We start from the raw sequence: 19,910 nt of genomic DNA on the forward strand, positions 1-19,910 counted from the left end.
CCAACACAGCAGCGAGAGTCCCGTTCACAGCAGAGCCAGCAGGAAACCATCCCAAGCGGAGGCGGATCAGCCGCGCAGAGATGTCCCCAGCCGATACACAGGCAAGCAGTACATGGCCACCGGATCGGACCGGACCCCCTCCACAAGGGAGAGTGGGACATAGGAGAAAAAGGGAGTCTATTTAAAGGCTAGAGTATACACATACTTAGCGATGCTATTTTTTTCAGTTCCGATATTCAAGCCTTCATGTCGGAAAAAAGGCTCGATCAAGGCAGTCCTCTCCAAGGTTTCTTAATTTTCCTGAAGGAACTCTCCTGAGGGAATCAATAAAGTACTATCTATCTATCTATCATCATTGTCACTGTCACCGACGTACCACTGGGGTGAGTTTTTCCTTGCCCTTATGTGGGCCTACCGAGGATGTCGTTGTGGTTTGTGCAGCCCTTTGAGACACTAGTGATTTAGGGCTATATAAATAAACATTGATTGATTGATCAAGTGAAATGACCAAACACTTGAAAAACACTAATATTTATTATTATGCAGCTGGAATGGACTTGTGCTGTCTTTAGGATGAAGTGGATTGGTCAATGTTGTTTTTTTAATGACACCCAGTAGCCACAAAAAGTAATTAAGTTTAGCTCGGAATAATTTTATCGAAGTTATTACAGAACTTTGCGTTTCAACGAGTTCCGGCTGAGAAGACAAAAGCTGTCTTGCTTGTGAAACTCCACTCTGTAGGATGGGAAGCGACACCAAGGTGTTCTGTTTCTTTGATGTTGTCCCAACGTGGTTTTCGCCTACTGCGGAGTTGTTCCCGGGAAGGCAAACGGACGACTCCGGACAGGACTTGCAGGTAGGAACATGATTTATTTTAAGAAACAATCAACGAGGTACAAAACAGAAAACAACCCAAAGGCAAGCGTGCCTATCCCACACGGAAGCTGAGGCCAAAACCTAGGACATGAAACTATAGACATGAACCTCACAAAACTGTGGCATGAAACAAAAACGAAACTGTGGCATGAAACAACTCGCATTAACTATTGCATAGAACAACCACGAAACTGTGGCATGAAACCAATAATGACTCCAGGACGACTGACTGGCAAAGGCGGGATTAAACCCGAACACCAGAGGCAGGTGAAAAATCGCAAGTCGCCATGGGAACTAAAACAAACCCAGGTGTCAAACAGGAACTAAAAGAGTCCAATACTAACAGAACATAACAAACACATGATTCGCACCACGGATCATGACAGATGTATGGTAATCCACAGAAATATTTTGTTTTGACCCGAGAACTACAAAGCGGGGAGGATGCAGGGCCTGACTCCCCTAAAAGCGACCTCTTCTTTGGACTATTTTACGAACTTTTCTGTGAACGGTTTACAACCTTTTCTTTGAACTGTTCTGTAACCGAAGGGGATGGCTGTTTACGACCCCCTCTCCCTTAGAAACAGCTGTTGCGATGTAATCAGGGAAAGTCCAAAATAAAAGAGGAGGCGTACAATCTTTCGTCAGGGGTGCGGGACGACGCTGTACAAGGGGTATCGTGTCTACGTGTCTCTCTTCAATTGAGCCAAATTTATTATTTTCTCTGTTTAATAACTTGCTTCTTTTCTTGTTTAATAGATGTCATCTGTGTTTGAACCTGACATCTTCTTTCACTGGATACTTTCTCGTGCACTTCTGCCTTGGAGACTTTGTATCTGGAAGTATTGTACAGCTGAAGCCATGTGATACTTGTTTTATTGTTGTATTGCACAAATAATGTTGTGACAGTACCTTATTGTCGTGCGGGTTCCATGGACCACCAAGGAAGGACATGCTTGTTCTAATTTGACTCTTGTTTATTTTGCAATAAACCCCAGTGTAGGTCGGGTACCTTTTCAGCTCCTTCCTCCACTGCTGGTTTCAGCCGCCGTCGTCGTCTGCTCTCTATCACTTTTGCTCTTCAAACACTGCTGCGGGCTCTCCTCCTCCTTCTCCCCCGTTCTCTCCTCCTTCTCCCCCGTTCTCTCCTCCTTCTCCTCTCTTATAAACTGAGAGGAGATACGTTAATTGTCTCCCTGTGGGCGAGCCACGCACCTGATCTCGCTTGAAGCGTCGCTCCCGGCACGCCCCGCCTCGCTCCCGGCACGCCCCGCCTCGCCGCTCGCTCGTATTCCCCGCCTCTTTGCTGCCATCTTGGGCCGGGCTCCAGCGTGCCCTGCCGCTCAGTCTGACCGTTGAAACCGCCTCTCCACAGTCCTCCATCGCCAGACGCAAGCCGGGCTTCCAACCGGCTGAGCGTACTCCCCCCCCCTTTTTTTTCCCGGGAGCGGGAAGTGAAGGCGGCCACGACCACCTGTGCCCCCAGTCTTTTTCCTCCTTCTCCCCCTTTATACACTGAGAGGAGATACTTTAATTGTCTCCCGATGCCTGAGCCACGCACCTGATCTCGCTTGTAACGTGGCTGCCGGCACGCCCCGCCTCGCCGCTCGCTCGTATTCTCCGCCTCCTTGCCGCCATCTTGGGCCGGGCTCCAGCGTGCCCTGCCGCTCCGTCGGACCGTTGAAACCGCCTCTCGACAGTCCTCCATTGCCAGACGCAAGCCGGGCTTCCGACCGGATGAGCATACTCCCCCCCCCTTTTTTTCCCGGGAGCGGGAAGTGAAGGCGGCCACGAGCACCTGTGCCCCCAGTCTTCTCCTCCTTCTCCCCTTTTATACACTGAGAGGAGATACTTTAATTGTCTCCCGATGCCTGAGCCACGCACCTGGTCTCGCTTGTAGCGTGGCAGCCGGCACGCCCCGCCTCGCCGCTCACTCGTATTCTCCGCCTCCTTGCCGCTATCTTGGGCCGGGCTCCAGCGTGCCCTGCCACTCCGTCGGACTGTCGGCTCCGCCTCTCCACAGTCCTCCATCGCCAGATGCAAGCCGGGCTTCCGACCGGCTGAGCCTACTCCCTCCCCTCTTTTTTTCCCAGGAGCGGGAAGTGAAGGCGGCCACGACCACCTGTGCCCCAGTCTTCTCCTCCTTTTCCCCTTTTATACACTGAGAGGACATACGTTAATTGTCTGCCGGTGCGCGAGCCACACAACTGATCTTGCTTGTAGCCTCGCCGCTCACTCGTATTCTCCGCCTCCTTGCCGCCATCTTGGGCCGGGCTCCAGCGTGCCCTGCCGCTCCGTCGGACCGTCGGCTCCGCCTCTCCACAAATATTTTAGCTACTAATCTTGCTGCAAAATCTAGCATGCTGCAAGAATGTTGTAGTTCTCTAACAGACTGTATAGTGCACCTTGACTCAACTTGAAGGAGGCACCGGCAGCCCGTGTGTCCCCGGCACCGTGACACACTCCAGAGAGTCCTGGTCGGAGGCCGCCTGCACTAAAACCGGCAATACATAACACTTATGTGATTTATGAGCGCTATATTTATCATGCTGATATAAACTATTCACCTATTACCAGCCGGCACATTACTCCGGCAATTCATTCACGTCAGCAGACCAAACAATTACCTTCGGCTCCGCCGCCGCCGCCAAGTGCTGGCTTCCCCGGGCCCATGTGACTCTCAATGGAGACCTCTCCGAGGAAATAAGAGGAGAGCGGGACATTGCTCAAGTGGTCCAAACACGGCAAGTTAGGGCGGGCGTGATGAATCAAACATTGATCTGAGGCGAGGCGAGCGTATTAAGAAGGGAGCACGGTGGACTAATGGGCCTGACTGGGAGACAAATTGGGAGGAAGTATCCCGGCAACACAGCCCCGGGAAATATGGGCCTGCAGCATCTTTTTTTATTGCTTTAGTGCATTTTAGTGGTTAGCCAGAAATTGAGCAGAGAATTACCTTGTTTACTTCTATCTGTTTCCTTCTGGTATTAAATGTGTTAGTTTTTAGACTGATCAATATTGTAGATGAACTACGAGGTGCAGGCCCGACTAACTTCTGCGTTAAAATATGATCAGAAAGGCTTAGATTTAAGTGATTATTTTGTTTGTTATAACACTAGAAAAACACAAACTAATTTTGAAAAGTACAGATTTTTTTCTGCAAACTCTTGAAAAGATAAGTTGTCTTAGCTTCAGGGTTGTAAAAAAGATTAGACCGTCCTGTTTTCGGCATATATATATGTATATGTCTATGTATATATATGTATATATGTATATATATACATATATATATATATATATATATATATATATATATATATATATATATATATATATATATATATGTATATATATATATATATATATATATATATGTATATATATATATATATATATATATATATATGTATATCTTTTTGTAGATATATGTGTATATATGTGTGTACACTACAGTATTTATATATGTGTTTGCGTATATACATGTGTAAATATATGTGTATGTGTCTATGTATATATATGTATATATGTATATATATATTTGTACATGTATATATATATATTTATATATATATATATGTACACACATATATATGTATATATATATATCTATATGTATGTATATATATATATATATGTGTATATTTATGTATATATATATATACATGTACACATATATACACTTATATATATATATATATATATACACTTATATATATATATATATATATATATATATATATATATATATATACGTACAAAAAGCTCATAAAAGAAGGTATCTATTTTATTTAAGGCCATCTTATGTTCTGAATATATTTTGTTGTTAAAGAATACTTCAAAAATAATATTTGAGAAAGAAAGTGGTCTTGTATTTATGACCGTCTTATAATTAGAATCCATTTTTTGGGGAAAAAAATACACAACAAAGGATCTTTAAAAAGAGAGATGGGTTGTATGTCGGGTTGTCTTTTATTTGCAATATTTTCTGTTGATAAAAAAATACTTCAAAAAAAGGAATCTTGTAAAAGATGGGTGGTCTTATATTTAGGGCGGTCTAACATTCTGAATATATATTTGTTGTTAAAGAAAACTTAAGAAAGAGAAGGTGGTCCTATATTCAGAATATATATTTTGCTGTAAAAAATACCTCCATACAGTCATCTTGAAAAAGCAAGATGGTTTTGTCCGCAGGGTCGTCTTACATTCTGTGACTTGCCCACCCAAGACATCAAAGGATTGTCTAGTTTTGAGAAGCCAGACAGTAAACTGTGAAGTTGAAGCCTGTCAACTGGCAAAAGTCTCCATGACAGTTCCTTGCCGTGAAGCTCCGCCCACTAAAGCGTCCTATGTGCGCCTCAGATCCAGCTGATCATTTCCTCAGCGTATAAAACATGGCAGGAAGCAATAAACCGTCTTCCGAGCCTTTTAAACACGCACGCACGGTGCAACATCCGCACGCTCAAAGCCGACGACAAACAAACGAGTGAGGGGGGGGAAACGGAGTGAAAGTTTGAAGCGGGAAACAGCTGTCACGGGTTTGATTCCCTCCGCTCGGAGAGACAAGGGGAAAGTGATGTTTCCAAAGCTTAGGTAAATAAGAGGGAATTAGGCAGGCAAGACGCAGGTAATAACTGATGTTACGTCTTGGCATTTGCTCTGACATGCATTTGAGACAGGAACATTAAAAGATATCCAGTGTGTGACAGCTCTCACTGCTCCCCCCGGCGGGAGGGAGGCTCCTTTTTTTTTGATGAGCGCGTCAGTCACGTTGACGCCTGTCGACGAGCGCCATCTCCAGCTCAGGAATTATCTCCGCCTTTACAAACGGAATACTTGAGCGGCCGTGCAAAAGACGGCCGATTAGGCCCCCGACTACCGACACTTTGGGAGTGTCGAGGCTTTGGCGTGTCGGGAAAAACGATTTCTGATCCACAAAAAAAACGCCAAAAAGGCCTCAAGTTGCGATCGTCATGCTGGCGACAAAAGACCACCTTAGAAGGGTTTGATGTAGGAGAGGAGTCCGTGTACAATCAATCAATGTTTATTTATATAGCCCTCAATCACCAGTGTCTCAAAGGGCTGCACAAGCATCAACCACATCCTCGGTTCAGATCCCACATCAGGGTAAGGAAAAACTGAACCCACAATGAGAAACCTTGGAGAGAACCGCTGATCTGCAGACGAACAAGAGTTTGCAGCTCCAAGATTGGTAGATAATTAACTTGTATCTTAGTGTCTCAAAGGGCTGCACAAGCATCAACCACATCCTCGGTTCAGATCCCACATCAGGGCAAGGAAAAACTGAACCCACAATGAGAAACCTTGGAGAGAACCGCTGATCTGCAGACGAACAAGAGTTTGCAGCTCCAAGATTGGTAGATAATTAACTTGTATCTCAGTGTCTCAAAGGGCTGCACAAGCATCAACCACATCCTCGGTTCAGATACCACATCAGGGTAAGGAAAAACTGAACCCACAATGAGAAACCTTGGAGAGAACCGCTGATCTGCAGACGAACAAGAGTTTGCAGCTCCAAGATTGGTAGATAATTAACTTGTATCTCAGTGTCTCAAAGGGCTGCACAAGCATCAACCACATCCTCGGTTCAGATCCCACATCAGGGCAAGGAAAAACTGAACCCACAATGAGAAACCTTGGAGAGAACCGCTGATCTGCAGACGAACAAGAGTTTGCAGCTCCAAGATTGGTAGATAATTAACTTGTATCTCAGTGTCTCAAAGGGCTGCACAAGCATCAACCACATCCTCGGTTCAGATCCCACATCAGGGCAAGGAAAAACTGAACCCACAATGAGAAACCTTGGAGGGAACCGCGGATCTGCAGACAAACAAGAGTTTGCAGCTCCAAGATTGGTAGATAATTAACTTGTATCTCAGTATCTCAAAGGGCTGCACAAGCATCAACCACATCCTCGGTTCAGATCCCACATCAGGGTAAGGAAAAACTGAACCCACAATGAGAAACCTTGGAGAGAACCGCAGCTCTGCAGACGAACAAGAGTTTGCAGCTCCAAGATTGGTAGATAATTAACTTGTATCTTAATGTCTCAAAGGGCTGCACAAGCATCAACCACATCCTCGGTTCAGATCCCACATCAGGGCAAGGAAAAACTGAACCCACAATGAGAAACCTTGGAGAAAACCGCAGATCTGCAGACGAACAAGAGTTTGCAGCTCCAAGATTGGTAGATCATTAACTTGTATCTCAGTGTCTCAAAGGGCTGCACAATCATCAACCACATCCTCGGTTCAGATCCCACATCAGGGCAAGGAAAAACTGAACCCACAATGAGAAACCTTGGAGAGAACCGCTGATCTGCAGACGAACAAGAGTTTGCAGCTCCAAGATTGGTAGATAATGAACTTGTATCTCAGTGTCTCAAAGGGCTGCACAAGCATCAACCACATCCTCGGTTCGGATCCCACATCAGGGCAAGGAAAAACTGAACCCACAATGAGAAACCTTGGAGAGAACCGCTGATCTGCAGACGAACAAGAGTTTGCAGCTCCAAGATTGGTAGATAATGAACTTGTATCTCAGTGTCTCAAAGGGCTGCACAAGCATCAACCACATCCTCGGTTCAGATACCACATCAGGGCAAGGAAAAACTGAACCCACAATGAGAAACCTTGGAGAGAACCGCAGATCTGCAGACGAACAAGAGTTTGCAGCTCCAAGATTGGTAGATAATTAACTTGTATCTTAGTGTCTCAAAGGGCTGCACAAGCATCAACCACATCCTCGGTTCAGATCCCACATCAGGGTAAGGAAAAACTGAACCCACAATGAGAAACCTTGGAGAGAACCGCTGATCTGCAGACGAACAAGAGTTTGCAGCTCCAAGATTGGTAGATAATTAACTTGTATCTCAGTGTCTCAAAGGGCTGCACAAGCATCAACCACATCCTCGGTTCAGATCCCACATCAGGGCAAGGAAAAACTGAACCCACAATGAGAAACCTTGGAGGGAACCGCGGATCTGCAGACAAACAAGAGTTTGCAGCTCCAAGATTGGTAGATAATTAACTTGTATCTCAGTATCTCAAAGGGCTGCACAAGCATCAACCACATCCTTGGTTCAGATCCCACATCAGGGCAAGGAAAAACTGAACCCACAATGAGAAACCTGGGAGAGAACCGCTGATCTGCAGACGAACAAGAGTTTGCAGCTCCAAGATTGGTAGATAATTAACTTGTATCTCAGTGTCTCAAAGGGCTGCACAAGCATCAACCACATCCTCGGTTCAGATCCCACATCAGGGCAAGGAAAAACTGAACCCACAATGAGAAACCTTGGAGAGAACCGCTGATCTGCAGACGAACAAGAGTTTGCAGCTCCAAGATTGGTAGATAATTAACTTGTATCTTAATGTCTCAAAGGGCTGCACAAGCATCAACCACATCCTCGGTTCGGATCCCACATCAGGGTAAGGAAAAACTGAACCCACAAGGAGAAACCTTGGAGAGAACCGCTGATCTGCAGACGAACAAGAGTTTGCAGCTCCAAGATTGGAAGATAATGAACTTGTATCTTAGTGTCTCAAAGGGCTGCACAAGCATCAACCACATCCTCGGTTCAGATCCCACATCAGGGCAAGGAAAAACTGAACCCACAATGAGAAACCTTGGAGAGAACCACTGATCTGCAGACGAACAAGAGTTTGCAGCTCCAAGATTGGTAGATAATTAACTTGTATCTTAATGTCTCAAAGGGCTGCACAAGCATCAACCACATCCTCGGTTCGGATCCCACATCAGGGTAAGGAAAAACTGAACCCACAAGGAGAAACCTTGGAGAGAACCGCAGATCTGCAGACGAACAAGAGTTTGCAGCTCCAAGATTGGTAGATCATTAACTTGTATCTCAGTGTCTCAAAGGGCTGCACAAGCATCAACCACATCCTCGGTTCAGATCCCACATCAGGGCAAAGAAAAACTGAACCCACAATGAGAAACCTTGGAGAGAACCGCTGATCTGCAGACGAACAAGAGTTTGCAGCTCCAAGATTGGAAGATAATGAACTTGTATCTTAGTGTCTCAAAGGGCTGCACAAGCATCAACCACATCCTCGGTTCAGATCCCACATCAGGGCAAGGAAAAACTGAACCCACAATGAGAAACCTTGGAGAGAACCACTGATCTGCAGACGAACAAGAGTTTGCAGCTCCAAGATTGGTAGATAATTAACTTGTATCTTAATGTCTCAAAGGGCTGCACAAGCATCAACCACATCCTCGGTTCGGATCCCACATCAGGGTAAGGAAAAACTGAACCCACAAGGAGAAACCTTGGAGAGAACCGCAGATCTGCAGACGAACAAGAGTTTGCAGCTCCAAGATTGGTAGATAATGAACTTGTATCTTAATGCGTGTCAATGTGTCTCGTATGTTTTGTTTTTATCTCATGACTGTTTCAAATTCCAAATGAAACAAACACCAGACTTGTGTGCTCGTGTGCGTTTATTTTGCCAGCATCGAACAATGACCCCCCCTTGTTCTTGTGAAAAAAAATGTTAATAAATAATAATAATGCAACCGCTGCGGAAAAGTACCAAGACTGTGAAGACTCGTCTAATCTTTTGAACTTCAAAGCCGTAATTGCTAATTTGATTGACGAGTTTGCGTCACACTGCATCTAATAGTCAGGCATTGAGCACTTTTCCTGAGAACTGGACCGATTTTCTATGAAGAGCAACGCCCGCCTGCTTTGTATTTCTAACAATTATCCATTAGTCCTCCTCCAAACTTTTGTCTGAGTAGTTTTACTCCTAGGATCAATTTGTGTAGTCAACTATTAACAGGGCTGGTACCTCTGGATTGGCAGAGCGGGGTGGTGGTTCCTCTCTTTAAGGAGGGGAACCATAGGATGTGTTCCAACTATCGTGGGATCACACTCAGCCTTCCTGGTAAGGTTTAGTCAAGTGTACTGTAGTAGGCTAATATAGACACTTACATCATGTGTTGCCTTCATTATAACACATATATAAGACTTTGAAATTAATTTTGATAGTAAGCTAATATAGACACTTTCATCATGTGTTACCTTCAATTTAAAACTTATATAAGACTTTTAAAGTAATTTTGATAGTAGGCTATTATAGCTAATATAGACACTTGCGTCATGTGCTGCCTTCATTATAACATGTATAGAAGACTTTTAAATTCATTTTTATAGTAGGCTAATATAGACACTTACATCATGTGTTGTCTACATTATAACATGTATAGAAGACTTTTAAATTCATTTTTATAGTAGGCTAATATAGACACTTACATCATGTGTTGCCTTCATTAAAACACTTAAATATGACTTAAATTCATTTTTGATATTAGGCTAATAAAGCTAATATAGAGAATTCCATCATGTGTTGTCTTAATTATAACACTTATATAAGACTTTTTAATTAATTTTGATAGTAAGCTAATATAGACACTTACATCATGTGTTGTCTTCATTATAACACTTATATACGACTTTTTAATTCATTTTAATAGTAAGCTAATATAGACACTTACGTAGTGTGTTGCCTTTATTATAACATTTATATAAGACTTTTAAGGTCATTTTGATAGTAGGCTAATATAGTTAATATAGACACTTACGTCATATGTTGCCTTCATTGTAACACTTATATGCAAATTTTTAATTAATTTTGATAGTAAGCTAATATAGACACTTACATCATGTGTTGCCATCATTATAACACTTATATACGACTTTTTAATTCATTTTAATAGTAAGCTAATATAGACACTTATGTCATATGTTGCCTTCATTATAACACTTATATAAGATTTTTAAGTTAATTTTGATCATAGGCTAATATAGCTAATATAGACACTTACGTCATGTGTTGCCTTCATTAAAACACTTAAATATGACTTAAATTCATTTTTGATATTAGGCTAATAAAGCTAATAAAGAGAATTCCATCATGTGTTGTCTTCATTATAACACTTATATAAGACTTTTTAATTCATTTTGATAGTAAGCTAATATAGACACTTACATCATGTGTTGCCTTCATTATAACACTTAAATAAGACATTTAAAGTACTTTTGATAATAGGCTAATATAGCTAGTATAAACACTTACATCATGTGTTGCCTTCATTATAACACTTATATAAGACTTTTTAATTCATTTTGATAGTAAGCTAATATAGACACTTGCATCATGTGTTGCCTTCATTATAACACTTATATAAGACTTTTAAAGTAATTTTGATAGTAGGCTATTATAGCTAATATAGACACTTACGTCATGTGTTGCCTTCATTATAACAATTATATACAACTTTTAAATTCATTTGTATAGTAGGCTAATATAGACACTTACATCATGTGTTGTCTACATTATAACATGTATAGAAGACTTTTAAATTCATTTTGATAGTAGGCTAATATAGAAACTTACATCATGTGTTGCCTTCATTAAAACACTTAAATATGATTTAAATTCATTTTTGATAGTAGGCTAATAAAGCTAATATAGAGAATTCCATCATGTGTTGTCTTAATTATAACACTTATATAAGACTTTTTAATTCATTTTGATAGTAAGCTAATATAGACACTTACATCATGTGTTGCCTTCATTATAACACTTATATAAGACTTTTAAAGTACTTTTGATAGTAGGCTAATATAGGCTAATATAGCTAGTATAGACACTTACATCATGTGTTGCCTTCATTATAACACATATATAAGACTTTGAAATTCATTTTGATAGTAAGCTAATATAGACACTTACATCATGTGTTGCCTTCAATTTAAAACTTATATAAGACTTTTAAAGTAATTTTTATTTCTTTACCAACAGAATTCCACAAATGAACACCGAGAACAGATAAACATCCACGTTTAACAACTAATCTTGCTTTTGGTCAAATAAACTTAGATTCATCCCTTAGACCAGGGGTGCCCACACTTTTTCTGCAGGCGAGCTACTTTTCAATTGACCAATTCGAGGGGATCTACCTCATTTATATATATCATTTATATTTATTTATTTATGAAAGAGACATTTTTGTAAACAAGTTAAATGTGTTTAATGATAATACAAGCATGTGTAACACATATAGATGTCTTTCTTTCACAAAGACAAGAATATAAGTTGGTGTATTACCTGATTCTGATGACTTGCATTGATTGGAATCAGACAGTAATGATGATAACGCCCACATTTTCAAATGGAGGAGAAAAAAAGTTGTCCTTTCTGTACAATACCACATGAAAGTGGTTGGTTTTTGGCATCTAATTCATCCAGCTTCCATACACTTGACAAGAAAAACATTGGCGGCAAATTCCGTAGCTTGCTTGATTGACATTCACGGCACCCGAGGGTCTTGTGAGATGACGCTGGCTGCTGCCAGTTCATTATTATGAAAAAATGACAGAGAGGAAGGCGAGAAACACTTTTTATTTCAACAGACTTTCGCGCCGTCCCTTCCGTCAAAACTCTAAAGGCTGACTGCACATTTCCTATCTTCACAATAAATGCCCTGCTTCATGCTGCCTGCGCTAACAAAATAAGAGTCTCGGAAAGCTGGCGTGCACAAGTGATGTGCACGCCAGCTTTCCGAGGGATCGCTTGTGCACGCCAGTTTTCCGAGACTCTGTATTTAGTTAGCGCAGGCAGCATGAAGCAGGGCTTTTATTGTGAAGATAGGAAATGTGCAGTCGGCCTTTAGAGTTTTGACGGAAGGTACGGCGCGAGAGTCTGTTGAAATAAAAAGTGTTTCTCGCCTTCCTCTCGGTCATATTTTCATAATAATGATCTTGCAGCAGCCAGCGTCATCTCACAAGACCCTCCGGTACCGTGAATGTCATTTAAGTGACGTCTTGGTGAAGATTGATGATCACTCATTTTTAGGTCGATTTTTTTTAAAAGCCTGGCTGGAGATGGACTGACACACCCCCCGCGGTCGACTGGTAGCTCGCCATCGACGTAATGGGCACCCCTGGGTTAGAGTATACAAATTAGTTTTAAGGTGAGACTTAAACTGAGGTAGCATCTCGAACTTTTACCAGGAGGGTTATGGTCCCTAGTGTGTGAATGTTGTCTGTCTATCTGTGTTGGCCCTGGGTGTAGACCGCCTTCCGCCCGATTGTAGCTGAGATAGGCTCCTGAGACACTGAAAGGGACAAGCGGTAGGAAATGGATGGATGGATGGAGTTTTGCCCCTAAAAGGTTCATCCAAGCGACAGCCGGACAGATTATTCCCGTGAAAGGTTCCTGATGGTCACATCCAAGCGGCCCATGCGTGTAATAACAGGAGGGAAAGAACTGAAGAACGTCTCTCTCGCCCACCATTCACCGTCCGAGCCAAGTCTCCGCGCCGTCGACGTTTCCCGAAGCTTTCAGCTCATTTTCACGCTCGCTCGCGTCTCCATCGAGCCGGTCCGACCGAACGAGGCTCGGCTCACCTTGGCGCTCCTCGGCCGAAGAACCCGTGCTATAAAACACAGGCTGTGGGTTTCAAGCGGAGGAGTCGGATGCGAAGAATCTGCACTTTTCTCCTCGATGGTTGAGCACAAGGTTGCTAAGACAGACGGGCGCGTCTTGTAGAAAAAAAGTAAAAGACTCCGGCGTGGGGATGAGTGATTGTTTTACGTCGGAGCTGCCAAAGCTTTACACTCGTCATTTATCTTGTTACCGATAGATCAAATTCACTTGGAGCAAGATTCATGAAAATGTATGAGGATGTAAATGGACGCCTGACCCATTCGTCTTCTTTAAAGTGGCAAATGTAACATGCTTCTCATCCCGGGTGATAAACTCGTGCCTCACTCTTCTATGAAGGATTCATTGTCCCGGATTCCATTACGCCGTACAGGTACGGACGCCCTGCCAAGGTGCGCATCGCTCAAATCTGTCAAGGCGGCCAAGATTTCTCGACACCAGTTCCAAAAAATGCTCTTCTTGACATTTTTACTTCATGCGTTTTCATTTCTTTTGGATGCCGTTTGCTGCAAAATAACATCAATCCTTCCATTTCTTACTCGGGGGGAAAACATTAGTGGTCCGATACCAGAGGTTGTATTCTTCGGCCAAAAGGCAATATTTCTGCTGGACCCGGGGAGGGTCGAGTGACTGGCAGGGCGACGGTCCATGTCGGCGTTCGTCGCTAGACAGAAACGTACACACATTAGTCAACACCCAGGTGGTTTTTACGTCCTGTCGGGCGCAATGAAGTGATGATTCATAGTCTGGATGTTTGGCTCAAATAAACAGTGAGAGGTCTTCAGGGGGTGGAGATGATTAAACGGACGTTTCACAGCTGAATGAACATCCGTCCGTTCCTTACTGACTCTAGAGACGGATGTCCAAAGTCCAGAGCCAGGGTGGACTGCTCGCCTGGGCATCGGTTGGGGACGTCTTTGTGCTGCTGACCTGTCGCCACTTGGGATGGTCTCCTGCTGGACTGGACTCTCACTATTATGTTAGATCCACTATGGACTGGACTCTCACTATTATGTTAGATCCACTATGGACTGGACTCTCACTATTATGTTGGATCCACTATGGACTGGACTCTCACTATTATGTTGGATCCACTATGGACTGGACTCTCACTATTATGTTAGATCCACTATGGACTGGACTCTCACTATTATGTTGGATCCACTATGGACTGGACTCTCACTATTATGTTAGATCCACTATGGACTGGACTCTCACTATTATGTTGGATCCACTATGGACTGGACTCTCACTATTATGTTAGATCCACTATGGACTGGACTCTCACTATTATGTTAGATCCACTATGGACTGGACTCTCACACTATTATGTTGGATCCACTATGGACTGGACTCTCACTATTATGTTAGATCCACTATGGACTGGACTCTCACTATTATGTTGGATCCACTATGGACTGGACTCTCACTATTATGTTGGATCCACTATGGACTGGACTCTCACTATTATGTTAGATCCACTATGGACTGGACTCTCACTATTATGTTGGATCCACTATGGACTGGACTCTCACTATTATGTTAGATCCACTATGGACTGGACTCTCACTATTATGTTGGATCCACTATGGACTGGACTCTCACTATTATGTTAGATCCACTATGGACTGGACTCTCACTATTATGTTAGATCCACTATGGACTGGACTCTCACACTATTATGTTAGATCCACTATGGACTGGACTCTCACACTATTATGTTAGATCCACTATGGACTGGACTATCACTATTATGTTAGATCCACTATGGACTGGACTCTCACACTATTATGTTAGATCCACTATGGACTGGACTCTCACTATTATGTTAGATCCACTATGGATTGGACTCTCACACTATTATGTTAGATCCACTATGGACTGGACTCTCACTATTATGTTGGATCCACTATGGACTGGACTCTCACTATTATGTTAGATCCACTATGGACTGGACTCTCACTATTATGTTAGATCCACTATGGACTGGACTCTCACTATTATGTTAGATCCACAATGGACTGGACTCTCACTATTATGTTAGATCTACTATGGACTGGACTGTCACTATTATGTTAGATCCACTATGGACCGGACTCTCACTATTATGTTAGATCCACTATGGACTGGACTCTCACACTATTATGTTGGATCTACTATGGACTGGACTCTCACCATTATGTTAGATCCACTATGGACTGGACTCTCACACTATTATGTTAGATCCACTATGGACTGGACTCTCACACTATTATGTTAGATCCACTATGGACTGGACTCTCACTATTATGTTAGATCCACTATGGACTGGACTCTCACACTATTATGTTAGATCCACTATGGACTGGACTCTCACTATTATGTTAGATCCACTATGGACTGGACTCTCACTATTATGTTAGATCCACTATGGACTGGACACTCACTATTATGTTAGATCCACTATGGACTGGACTCTCACTATTATGTTAGATCCACTATGGACTGGACTCTCACTATTATGTTAGATCCACTATGGACTGGACTTTCACACTATTATGTTAGATCCAGTATGGACTGGACTCTCACTATTTTGTTAGATCCACTATGGACTGGACTCTCACACTATTATGTTAGATCCACTATGGACTGGACTCTCACTATTATGTTAGATCCACTATGGACTGGACTCTCACTATTATGTTAGATCCACTATGGACTGGACTCTCACTATTATGTTAGATCCACTATGGACTGGACTTTCACACTATTATGTTAGATCCAGTATGGACTGGACTCTCACTATTTTGTTAGATCCACTATGGACTGGACTCTCACTATTAAGTTAGATCCACTATGGACTGGACTCTCACTATTATGTTAGATCCACTATGGACTGGACTCTCACTATTAAGTTAGATCCACTATGGACTGGACTTTCACACTATTATGTTAGATCCAGTATGGACTGGACACTCACTATTATGTTAGATCCACTATGGACTGGACTCTCACTATTATGTTAGATCCACTATGGACTGGACTCTCACTATTATGTTAGATCCACTATGGACTGGACTCTCACTATTATGTTAGATCCACTATGGACTGGACTCTCACTATTAAGTTAGATCCACTATGGACTGGACTTTCACACTATTATGTTAGATCCAGTATGGACTGGACACTCACTATTATGTTAGATCCACTATGGACTGGACTCTCACTATTATGTTAGATCCACTATGGACTGGACTCTCACTATTATGTTAGATCCACTATGGACTGGACTCTCACACTATTATGTTAAATCCACTATGGACTGGACACTCACTATTATGTTAGATCCACTATGGACTGGACACTCACTATTATGTTAGATCCACTATGGACTGGACTCTCACTATTATGTTAGATCCACTATGGACTGGACTCTCACTATTATGTTAGATCCACTATGGACTGGACTCTCACTATTATGTTAGATCCACTATGGACTGGACTCTCACTATTATGTTAGATCCACTATGGACTGGACTTTCACACTATTATGTTAGATCCACTATGGACTGGACTCTCACTATTATGTTTGATCCACTATGGAATGGACTCTCACTATTATGTTAGATCCACTATGGACTGGACTCTCACTATTATGTTAGATCCACTATGGACTGGACTCTCACTATTTTGTTAGATCCACTATGGACTGGACTCTCAAAATATTATGTTAGATCCACTATGGACTGGACTCTCACTATTATGTTGGATCCACTATGGACTGGACTCTCACTATTATGTTAGATCCACTATGGACTGGACTCTCACTATTAAGTTAGATCCACTATGGACTGGACTTTCACACTATTATGTTAGATCCAGTATGGACTGGACACTCACTATTATGTTAGATCCACTATGGACTGGACTCTCACTATTATGTTAGATCCACTATGGACTGGACACTCACTATTATGTTAGATCCACTATGGACTGGACTCTCACACTATTATGTTAGATCCACTATGGACTGGACTCTCACTATTATGTTAGATCCACTATGGACTGGACTCTCACTATTATGTTAGATCCACTATGGACTGGACTCTCACTATTATGTTAGATCCACTATGGACTGGACTTTCACACTATTATGTTAGATCCAGTATGGACTGGACTCTCACTATTATGTTAGATCCACTATGGACTGGACTCTCACTATTATGTTAGATCCACTATGGACTGGACTCTCACTATTATGTTAGATCCACTATGGACTGGACTCTCACTATTATGTTAGATCCACTATGGACTGGACTCTCACTATTAAGTTAGATCCACTATGGACTGGACTTTCACACTATTATGTTAGATCCAGTATGGACTGGACTCTCACTATTATGTTAGATCCACTATGGACTGGACTTTCACACTATTATGTTAGATCCAGTATGGACTGGACTCTCACTATTATGTTAGATCCACTATGGACTGGACTCTCACTATTATGTTAGATCCACTATGGACTGGACTCTCACTATTATGTTAGATCCACTATGGACTGGACTCTCACACTATTATGTTAGATCCACTATGGACTGGACTCTCACACTATTATGTTAGATCCACTATGGACTGGACTCTCACTATTATGTTAGATCCACTATGGACTGGACTTTCACACTATTATGTTAGATCCACTATGGACTGGACTCTCACTATTATGTTAGATCCACTATGGACTGGACTCTCACACTATTATGTTAGATCCACTATGGACTGGACTCTCACACTATTATGTTAGATCCACTATGGACTGGCCCCTGGGTGGTGAGGGGAGCAGTGGACAGCAGTGGTGGCCACGCCCAGGAATCATTTTTGGTGATTTAAACCCCAATTCCAACCATTGATGCTGAGTGCCAAGCAGGGAGGTAACGGGTCCCATTTTTATAGTCTTTGGTCTGACTCAGCCCCGAGTTTGAACTCTCAACCTACCGATCTCAGGGCGAACACAACACCCAAAAACGCTGCTGGCTTCTGTGGGCCCGAGCTCATCTAAGATGGACTGATGCAAAGTGGAAACATGTTCTGTGGTCTGACGAGTCCACATTTCAAAATTGTTTTCGGAAACTGTGGACGTTGTGTCCTCCGGAACAAAGAAGAAAGTAATTATCCAGATCGTTATAGTCGCAAAGTTGAAAAGTCAGCATCTATGATGTAGGCCAAGAACTTACACATCTGTGAAGGCACCATTAATGCTGAAAGGTACATACAGGTTTTGGAGCATTCAAGCAACGTTATCATGGACGCCCCTGCTTATTTCAGCAAGACAACGCCAAGCCATGTATTACAACAGCGTGGCTTCGTAGTATAAGAGTGCGAGTACTAGACTGACTTGCCTGTAGTCCAGACCTGTCTCCATTAGAAATGTGTCACGCATTTCCAATGGGAGACAGGCATAGCTCGGTTGGTAGAGTGGCCGTGCCAGCAACTTGAGGGTTGCAGGTTAGATTCCCGCTTGTGTCATCCTAGTTACTGCCGTTGTGTCCTTGGGCAAGACACTTTACCCACCTGCTCCCAGTGCCACCCACACTGGTTTAAATGTAACTTAGATATTGGGTGTCACTATGTAAAGCGCTTTGAGTCACTTGAGAAAAGCGCTATATAAATATAATTCACTTCACTATGAAGCCTGAAGACTGTTGAAGGACTGAAGCTCTACATAAAACAAGAATGGGAAAGAATTCCACTTTCAAGCTTCAAAAATTAGTTTCCTCAGTTCCCAGAGTGTTGTTAAAAGAAAAGTTGATGTAACACAGTGGTGAACATGCCCTTTCCCAACTACTTTGGCATGTGTTGCAGCCATGAAATGCTAAGTTAATTATTATTTGCAAAAAAATTAAAAATAAAATTGATGAGTTTGAACATCAAATATGTTGTATTTGTAGCATATTCAACTGAATATGGCTTGAAAAGGATTTGCAAATCATTGTATTCTGTTTGTATTTACATCTAACACAATTTCCCAACTCATATGGAAACGGGGTTTGTGTATCAATCAATCAATGTTTATTTATATAGCCCCAAATCACAAATGTCTCAAAGGACTGCACAAATCATTACGACTACAACATCCTCGGAAGAACCCACAAAAGGGCAAGGAAAACTCACACCCAGTGGGCAGGGAGAATTCACATCCAGTGGGACGCCAGTGACAATGCTGACTATGAGAAACCTTGGAGAGGACCTCAGATGTGGGCAACCCCCCCCCCCCCCCCCCTCTAGGGGACCGAAAGCAATGGATGTGGAGCGGGTCTAACATGATACTGTGAAAGTTCAATCCATAGTGGCTCCAACACAGCCGCGAGAGTTCAGTTCAAAGCGGATCCAAGACAGCAGCGAGAGTCCCGTCCACAGGAAACCATCTCAAGCAGAGGCGGATCAGCAGCGTAGAGATGTCCCCAACCGATACACAGGAGAGCGGTCCATCCTGGGTCCCGACGAGCGGTCCATCCTGGGTCTCGACTCTGGACAGCCAGTACTTCATCCATGGTCATTGGACCG

The sequence above is a fragment of the Nerophis ophidion genome, linkage group LG09 (genome assembly GCF_033978795.1).
Source record: "Nerophis ophidion isolate RoL-2023_Sa linkage group LG09, RoL_Noph_v1.0, whole genome shotgun sequence".
Classification (NCBI taxonomy): domain Eukaryota; kingdom Metazoa; phylum Chordata; class Actinopteri; order Syngnathiformes; family Syngnathidae; genus Nerophis; species Nerophis ophidion.